Source organism: Neopelma chrysocephalum, unplaced genomic scaffold (genome assembly GCF_003984885.1).
Source record: "Neopelma chrysocephalum unplaced genomic scaffold, ASM398488v2 Primary Assembly neopelma1_96684, whole genome shotgun sequence".
In the NCBI taxonomy this organism is placed as follows: domain Eukaryota; kingdom Metazoa; phylum Chordata; class Aves; order Passeriformes; family Pipridae; genus Neopelma; species Neopelma chrysocephalum.
Genome location: NW_020925329.1, coordinates 37,808 through 46,720, shown reverse-complemented (window position 1 = coordinate 46,720; position 8,913 = coordinate 37,808). Strand labels below are relative to the sequence as shown.

Genomic DNA, 8,913 nt, shown 5'->3' with positions numbered 1-8,913 from the left:
CCAGTTTGAGGCTTAGCAATAGAAGATAATGAAAAAAAGAAAATACATTTATTGGCAAGGATTAAGTGACTGTGACATAGGAAAGGAATGAAGCATTGTAGCTGTCCAGTTTTGTACTGTTTACCATAATGATAGTCTCTAGACAGACACTTAGCTCTATTGAAAGTTCTGGCGTAATTTATCAAGTGACCACAGTCTGAATAATGTCTTCTCTTATTGCTGCAATGACTGAAAATTCATGGCTAATGCCTGTGATTTGTTATCATATGGGTGGGTCTGGAAGTTTCTAAGGCTTCACATATCTACAATTAATTTTTCCATTGCGACAATCTAAATCTTCCCAAACACAGTTTTACACATAATTAATTTCAAGCCTTTGAGTTTACGGACACGTTGTTGTGCATAAAATGAAGCACAAATGTAATTGCAGGGCTGGATCTGCACCACCGATTCTTTGCCTAGAAAATCTCTGACTCGCTGCAGAGGAGCACAGAGCATGACCATTTTGGCCAGTGCACAAATATTTCCACTTGGAATGTGGCTGTGATGTCCCCAACCTCCTCCTTCTCCTCTCTCCCCTCTGCACTGCAGCCTGGGTTGATGATTTCCACAGTATAACCTGCTGGTGAGGGGTTGGGCAGCAGTGGGGGTGGTGTCACTCCATTCCCCAGCCACAGAACATCTGCAAAGCAAAGCCCAACACTGCTGGAAAGTGGGAGGCATGTAGGAAAGCAAACAACCAGTAAGGCATGGCAGTGGCACCAAGACAAAAGCAGTTATTTTTTAATAACTTATTTTATTTATTTAGTCGAACTCTTGATTTTGGCCAAAAATCTTCAAAACAAACACACATGAAAAAAACACCAAACAAATCACCTACAAATAAAATTACTTTGTCTAGGGCTCTGATTTTGATGCTGTTTCTTAAAAGAGAAGAGAAACAGCAATGAAAAAAAAACCCCAAACACTTTGTTAAAACAGTGTCCTCAGTCTGAAAACTAAACCGAAAGAGTTTAGTTTTGAAAGACTCTTTCACCATGATTTCTTTCTAGGCCTGCTAGTTACCACTGTTTGCACTCAAGTTTTTTACCTTGTGTGACTAGTCAGATAATCACAATATTTCATAAAAACAAGAAACAAGTCTAAGGCCCCACCCAATCCAGACAGGTGATGTCACTGGATGTGGTAATCTCAGGCCATCATACACCATTCATCTGATAATTCAATTACTAAGCCTATTACTTTGTCAATGAGGCTTATGCAACATGTATCAAAACCTACTTGGAAAACAGAATCTTTATGTGATTTCCAGGTGGAGTACAGAAAATTGGGGAAGTGTAGGGGCAGGGTGGTGGTGGTTGAAGAGTGGAGTGGATGGGGAAGGGTGAAGGGGGAATAAGGAGGAAGAGGATAAATGCAGGAGAGGGTGGCAGGATGGTTGTCTGTGTGTCTGAGTTCCAGTAAAGCTTTAGAGGTTTCTCTGTGTCAGGTAAGTCAGGTAAAGATTTCTGCCAAGGGCGCATAAGCCGGGTGATGCGGCACTGAAAGTCAAGTAGTCACACTCTTGTCTCATATTCAACAATGATAAGAATCCCATTAGAAAAAATTGAAACTAATCCAGTCTTCTCCTTATTTGTTATTTCTTAAAAGACAGGTTGTTTACACTTCCAGGGAAGTCCCCATTGCATCTGCTTAAATTAACTTATGATTCCTCCTCAGCCTTTTTTCTTAACTAAGAGAAGCAAGTATTTGATTTTATATGCTAAATTTTATAACAAAACCTACATGCTACAGCACAATTTTGTGGCCAATCCTGAGTCCTTCTGTTGTGCAGTTGTAGGACACAAGAGGTTCTAGGCAAAAAAATAGACTGCAAATGAGAAAACAGTATGAACACTTCAGCTGGGATTTGTAAGTGAGATAGAGCGAGTAGCAGGAGAAATTGTGGGAATCAGATTGATGATTATTTGGAAGTACCAAATTATTTGAAAAATAAGGAAGAATAGTAATAATCTGCATAAATAGAGTGATTTACACCACCACAATACTGGGCAGAATGAATAGCACTAGTAATTTAATTGTGTGTCTTATGTCTCTTACTGACCTGCTTTTGATTCCTGTGGAGGAGACTTGAAAATGAGCAACAGAGATTCCTAAATCTTTTCAGTTTTGAGGAGGTCCTGCTCCTCACAAAGTTGATAAAACCTGAGTTAACACTTGCTCACAGGGACCAGACCTCTAGCCTTCCTGCACTGCTCACCTCTGAGAAAAAGGTACTAAGTGACTTACCAGAAAGCTGTGATTTCCCAATGTGCTCAGCACTGCAGTTTGGGAATTGCATATTCCCAGTCCATTAGCAAACTTTCAGCTCCATTTTTTCTTATGGAGATTCTTAATTGAAGAAAAACTGAACCCCTATGCAGCAATAAATCAAGACAGATATATACATTTCAGATGATTAATACACAAAAAGTTTTCAGTGAAGCCCAAATTGTAATGATTTCGGTTTTACACTCAGCAATAAAGCTGGGTTAAATCTTCTAGCAAAGGAATATTTCTTAGCATTGTCCTTATACCATACTCTGTAGGATATAACATAAACCCCAAAACATTCAGCTTAATTTCCAGCAGACAAAAAAATGCTGAGTTTTTTTCAAACATTGGAATTATCAGCTGTAAACAAACGATTGGTCCCACTGAAGGCCAATGCAAGGATGGAATCAGTTGTCTCCTCTTCCCACTTTGTACTTCTTGTGCAGGGAATCCACCTGTCCCCTCACGCTGTTACATGTCTGTGAGTCGGTCAGCTTATCTTGAAACATTTTTAACTGGTAGGTTGCTGTTCTCCCTGGAAAGCTTGACTTTATATAAAATAACTTGTGAGAGAGGATGGCTTGAAAACACGAAGCCAGTTCGAGAAATCCAGCTTCAAGCTGTCTTGGATAAGAGAATCTGATGCTCTGATTCAGGAGGACATCTTAACACATTAAATCTAGTAGATACCTGTTTACATTGGAATTATCTCACTGTCCTAAAACTGGCTTCAGCACCTTACAAAACTCCTACAGCAGATAGGTCTTGTCTTAGCCACAAAAATGTGTGTTTGCTCAACTGAGATAACAACCCATATTTTCAAATGCTTATTCACGTTTCAAGCAGTTCAAAGCTCGATTTTCTCTCAGTACTTCCGCAGCTGGTCTCTCAAAATTGTAAAATTGGTAGAAAGAGAAAGAGGCAAAAAAGAGAAATATGGTAACAGCATCAGGCTCTTATTTGCTCAGACTAGTGTTATTTCTTCATGTTTGATCAGCTCTTACTGTTCTATACAGGTGAAATTCACAGAAGAAAGTAGATCCATGTCCAGATTATTGGTACACATTTTAAATTGGCATTATTTCATTTTAATGATAAATAGTTAAATGTCAAAAAAATTCCAATGATATATTGACATTTGATTTTTCTCCCTAACTTAACAAATGTTATACGTTTTTTTGTGGCATTTCTATCAACTTGCCTCTAGACAAATAAATAGGGGAAGACTACAGAAGAATACTACTGTTAAGCAATGTGCTATTAAAATAATAATAATGGTAATAGTAATACATTCCACAGATATGGTTACTGTGCTTGCGCGTTAAACCTTGACATTTTCAGAAAGGAAGAGGAAAGCAAACAAAATATCTGGTGGGGCAAAGCATGATTCTGGCACTGAAAGCATCTGGAATAACCCGAAATCCGAATATAAGTCGCTTAAAAACAGAAAAGGAACTGAACATTAAAGCTCAGTTTCAGAGATCATGGAATCACAGAATCAACCAGGTTGGAAAACACCTCTGAGATCATCAAGTCCAATCCTTGTTCCACTACCTCCATGGTTACTAGACCATGGTACTAAATGCCACATCCAGTCTCATCTTAAAAACCTCCAGGGACAAGGAATCCACCACTTCCCTGGGCAGCCCATTCCAATGTCTGATTACCCTCTCTGTAAAAAATTTCTTCCTAATATCCAACCTAAACCTCCTCTGGCACAGCTTAAGACCATGCCCTCTTGTCCTACTGCTGGTTGCCTGAGAGAAGAGACCAACCAGCACCTGGCTACAACATCCTCTCACATAGTTGTAGAGAGTGATGAGGTGTCCCTTGAGCCTCCTCTTCTCCAGGCTAAACAATCTCAGCTCCCTCAGCCTCTCCTCATAGGACTTGTAGTCGAGTCCCTTCATCAGCCTCACTGCTGTTCTCTGGACCTGCTCCAGCACCTCAATATCCTTCCTGAACTGAGGGGCCCAGAACTGGACACAGCACTCCAGGTGTGGCCTCACCAGTGCTGAGTACAGGGGAAGAACCACTTCCCTGGTCCCGTTGGCCACGCTGTTCCTGATCCAGGCCAGGATGCCATTGGCCTTCTTGGCCACCTGGCCACCTGCTGGCTCGTGTTCAGCTTCCTGTCAATCCAAACTCCCAGGTCCCTTTCTGCCTGGCTGCTCTCCAGCCACTCTGTCCCCAACCTGTAGCACCGCAGGGGGTTGTTGTGGCCAAAGTGCAGGACCTAGCACCTGGCCTTGTTGAACCTCATCCCATTGGAATCAGACCATCTCTCCAGCTTGTCCAGGTCCCTCTGCAGAGCCCTCCTGCCTTCCAGCAGATTAACACTGCCCCCCAACTTGGTATAATCTGCAATTTTGGTCATAGTACATTTGATCCCCTCATCCAGATCATCCATAAAGATTTTAAACAGGACTGGACCCAAAACTGATCCCTGGGGGACACCACTAGTGACCGGCCACCAACTGGATGCAGCACTGTTCACCACCACTCTTTGGGCCCAGTCATCAGCCAGTTCCTAACCCAGCACAGAGTGCCCCTGTCCAAGCCATGGCCTGCCAGCTTTTCCGAGAGTATGCTGTGGGAGATGATGTCGAAGGCTTTACTGAAGTCCAGGTAGACACATCCACAGCTTTCCCCTCATCCATCAGGTGAGTCACCTGATCATAAAAGGAGATCAGGTTGGTCAGACAGGACCTGCCCTTCCTAAGCCCATGCTGGCTTTGTGAATGGAGCCCTGAGAACCAGATCTAGAACAAGTTAGGAACAGCACAATTTCTGTCATTTTCAGAGAGGGATGTAGAGCATTCACAGCCTCTTGAAACATGATCCTGGGATCCTGCAAATTTCAGAGAACCCACGCATACTGAGACTGGAGGGGACCTCTGGATGTGGTAATCTCAGGCCATTGTCCACAACCCCATAGTCCAACTCTGGTTCAATCCCCTTGCAGGCCATTCAGGGTGGGTTTTGAGTATCTCCATGGATGGAGGCTTCACGGACTCTCTGTGCAGTCCACTCCCCTGCCCAGTTGGGTGGCCAGGTGTTTTTATATTTAAGTAGAATTTCTTGTATTTCAGTTTGTGTCCATTGCCTCTTATCCTTCACTGGACACCACTGAGAAGGGTCTGGTTCTGTCCTCCTTTACACAGTTCCACCACGTACTTGCACACAATATTATATGTATTATTTTACATAAATCTCCTACCAAGACACAGAAAATCCCTCATTGCTTCATCTTCAATAAACCTCCATCGAAAGAGGAATATTCGAAGTACTCAGTGAAGTAACATGTGCAAAAACAGATGGTTTTTATCATCGCATTTCTGGCAGTCTTTCACACTGCAGATTTTATCTCATGCACTACAAACGGTGTCATGCACATGTTAGAATACCCCTGTGGATTCGTTTATGTGGGTATACAGCCAGCTGCCAATTCAAACAGTGTGTAGCAGAAATGCAGAGGTCTTTTTTCATAGGAATGATGAGGAACATCCTGAGGAACGTCCATCTGACTTCACCAAGATATTTCCACTCTGACAGTTAACTGGGAATTATAAAGTCATGTAATTATATTGTGAAAACAAAGATGATCCAGGTGCTTTAAAGTACAGTTCTGGCAGAGGGTATGGTTCTAATAAAGAGATGTGGTTTTATCCAATCATCTTTTTTTTTTTTTTCTCTTTTTTTTTTGCTTTTAAATTCACCTTGCTGTTTTTCCTCCCCACAAAAAGAAAAAGAAAAGAAAGAAGGAAATTTTTCCCCTTCCTGTCCCTGTCTTGCTGGTTTTTGTTGTTGTCTTTTTGTTGGTGGTGGAGGGTCTTTTTTGTTGTTGTTGTTTGGTTGGTTGGTTGATTTTTGTTTGTTTCATTTTGTTTTGGTTTTTTTGTAGGAGTTCTTTCACATAGAAAGCCTAATTCAGACCTTGTAAAAACCAAGTATATAGAGGATATCAGTGAACAGTCCAGCTCTAACAGGTGATCTCTGTACTTGTCCACAGGAAGGATCAGCTATAGTTAACGACACAGTTATTTTCTTAGCCTGATCTTGAAGGCCTCCAATACTGAAAAAGCTGTAGGTTATTATTGTATTTAGCTAGAAAGATTTTGGTAGCAGCAAGGCTGATATCTGGCCTTGTGCATATAGTCACACATAGCCTGCCTTTCATGGCATTGTGCAGTGAACCATCCTGATAAAAAACTTGGCACTAGGTCCTGTTTTAAATGCTTGATTTTATCAGCCACAACTGTCTCTAGAAGAGGCTGTGTCTGAGTCCCACAGCTCAGTTCTGATCCGTCTTTGGTCTAAATGAGCAGATCCCGTGTGCTGCCCCAAAAAACTCTAATGATCTTGTTGTTTTTACCTTTTTAGTCTTGCAGTACAAGTTTGTGAAATTACAGTTGGAAGATTTCTGGCCTGAGGCTGAGGTTAATTATTTGTATGAAAGAGTGAACACTGTTAAAAGAGTAGATGCTGCCTGAGCGTTCTCACACCATTCAAGGAGTCACAGCTTTCTCCTTCTTCAGGCTCAGCCTCAGGTCTCCCATAGTGGAATCTCAGGAGTCAGATTTATCAAACTAAATAATGTAATAGAGTAGTACAGCAGCAGGTCAGCTTGAGCTGGGGCACAGAACAAAGGAATCCCCTCACAGTTACACCCTGATGACTTTGCACCTGCCCTTCACGTGCTGTTGGTCCAGTGGTGATTTCTGGTCTAGGGTCCTCTGACACCTCTTGGGTTTCTTTCTCTGTGCCCATACAGATAGAAATACAGAGAAATCTCTGTTCTTACCGTGTTGAGTTACAGTTTCTGCTGACAGCTGTAGTCTCCTTGTCTTCTGGTTTGTGTTTCCAGTGCACTTGCTTGTTGGTAGAGCATGGGAAGTTAAAAAAGCCCCAGACTTGGGGTAAACATTGTTTAACAACAACCGAAACATCAGGAAATTAACTCTATTCCAGCTGACAACAGGTCTTGGTATGAGTTTGCAGCTTGTGGCACAAGGGTTCAGCAAATCCAGCTGCTCATGCTAAGCAAGCAACATACTAAATCACACGGTATTGTAATGTTATGTAACTAATTCTACTTAAAACTTTCTCATCTATGCTGAGCAACTAATATTTCTCAAAAACAGACCACCTCTCAACCCCAAATTTCTTCTCTCCTGTAATTTGCACAGTCATTTGTCTTCACAATCTTCACGTCTCTGTATCTCTTTTGTCTGTTGGAAGCCAAACTTAGCAACTAACTCTTCATCTTGGATGCTCAAACTCTGCTTAGTCTTTTGCATCACAAAGATGTTTTGACTACATTATGAATATAATAATCAAAAGATATGGATTTAAACCAGCAGTACTCAAACTTTCAGCACCACAAACCACTGTCACCCAGAGGATGCTCACTGAATAACCTTCACATTTCCAGTCAAATATCAATTAAAAGCACTAGCAACACAATATGGTCATGTTCACTGTGTTCATGGATGCCAGTGGTAGTCTGCAGATCACAAGTATATAAATTAAAAATGAGAAGAATCTCAAGCTTAATTGCTACTTCTGTGTTTCTTCTAATTTTATATCCACAATATGCAAAACACATCCAACACACGGCATTTGCAGCTCCCAGCCAAACTAGGCTCAGTTTAAAAGAAGCACATATTTGCTCAGAACTGACCGACTTTTAACATAGTTGCACAATAGGTTGTTGCTTTTGTCTTTTATTTTATGGGGTTTATTGACAACAGATTTCTACAGTTTAAAAAAAAAAAGAAAATTAAGCCCCAAGAGACAATTTTCTTATCTTATCTCAGCTTTTGCAGAAGATATCATGATGAAAATCATATCGTTCACAAACACATTTGAAAAAAATCCACTCATAAGATTTGCAATCTCTTCAGTAAGACATTTGCAATTGCACAGAAAAAATTGCAATGTATTAGAGGAGTAACCATTGCTAAATAGAGAAGATCTTCTCTTTGTAAAATCAACTAAGTGGCCCAATGTGCTTATTTTAGGTTGATAGGTTTATTATTGAAAATAATAGTTATTATTATACTGCAGATAATGATGTACTTTGTTCCTGGCTGAAGTCCTAGAATCATAGAATCATAGAATCAGCCGGGTTGGAAGGGACATTTGAGATTATCAAGTCCAGTCCTTGGTCCACTACTACCATGGTTACTAGACCTTGGCACTAAGTGCCACATCCAGTCTCATCTTAAAAACCTCCAGGGACAAGGAATCCACCACTTCCCTGGGCAGCCCATTCCAATGTCTGATTACCCTCTCTGTAAAAAATTTCTTCCAAATATATAACCTAAACCTCCTCTGGCACAGCTTAAGACCATGCCTTCTTGTCTTACTGATAGTTGCCTGGGAGAAGAGACCAACCCCTAGCTGGAGTGTTCGAAGAAGAAGGAACAAATCTGTTGCTTTAACATTTCCTATTTTGTTTGCTTCTCTTCCAATGATGAAAAATTTCCATCTTATTTAAAAAAAAACAACACATGAGATTTTTCAGCAATGTTCATTTCTGACTTAGTTCAACTCTCGGAGCAGTTAATACATCCCGTAAACATATTGGAGTAGAAA

At 41.0% G+C, this 8,913-nt stretch overlaps 1 long non-coding RNA gene across 1 annotated transcript; it reads right to left on the bottom strand.

The window, feature by feature from the left end:
• Positions 1-3,811: 3,811 nt before the first annotated feature.
• LOC113981596 lies at positions 3,812-8,580 on the bottom strand. The gene is made up of 3 exons (XR_003538465.1): positions 8,495-8,580; positions 6,476-6,482; positions 3,812-3,863 (listed from the first exon to the last, which is right to left on the bottom strand). It is a non-coding gene; the product is annotated as an uncharacterized LOC113981596 (long non-coding RNA).
• Between the last annotated feature and the right edge of the window lie 333 nt (positions 8,581-8,913).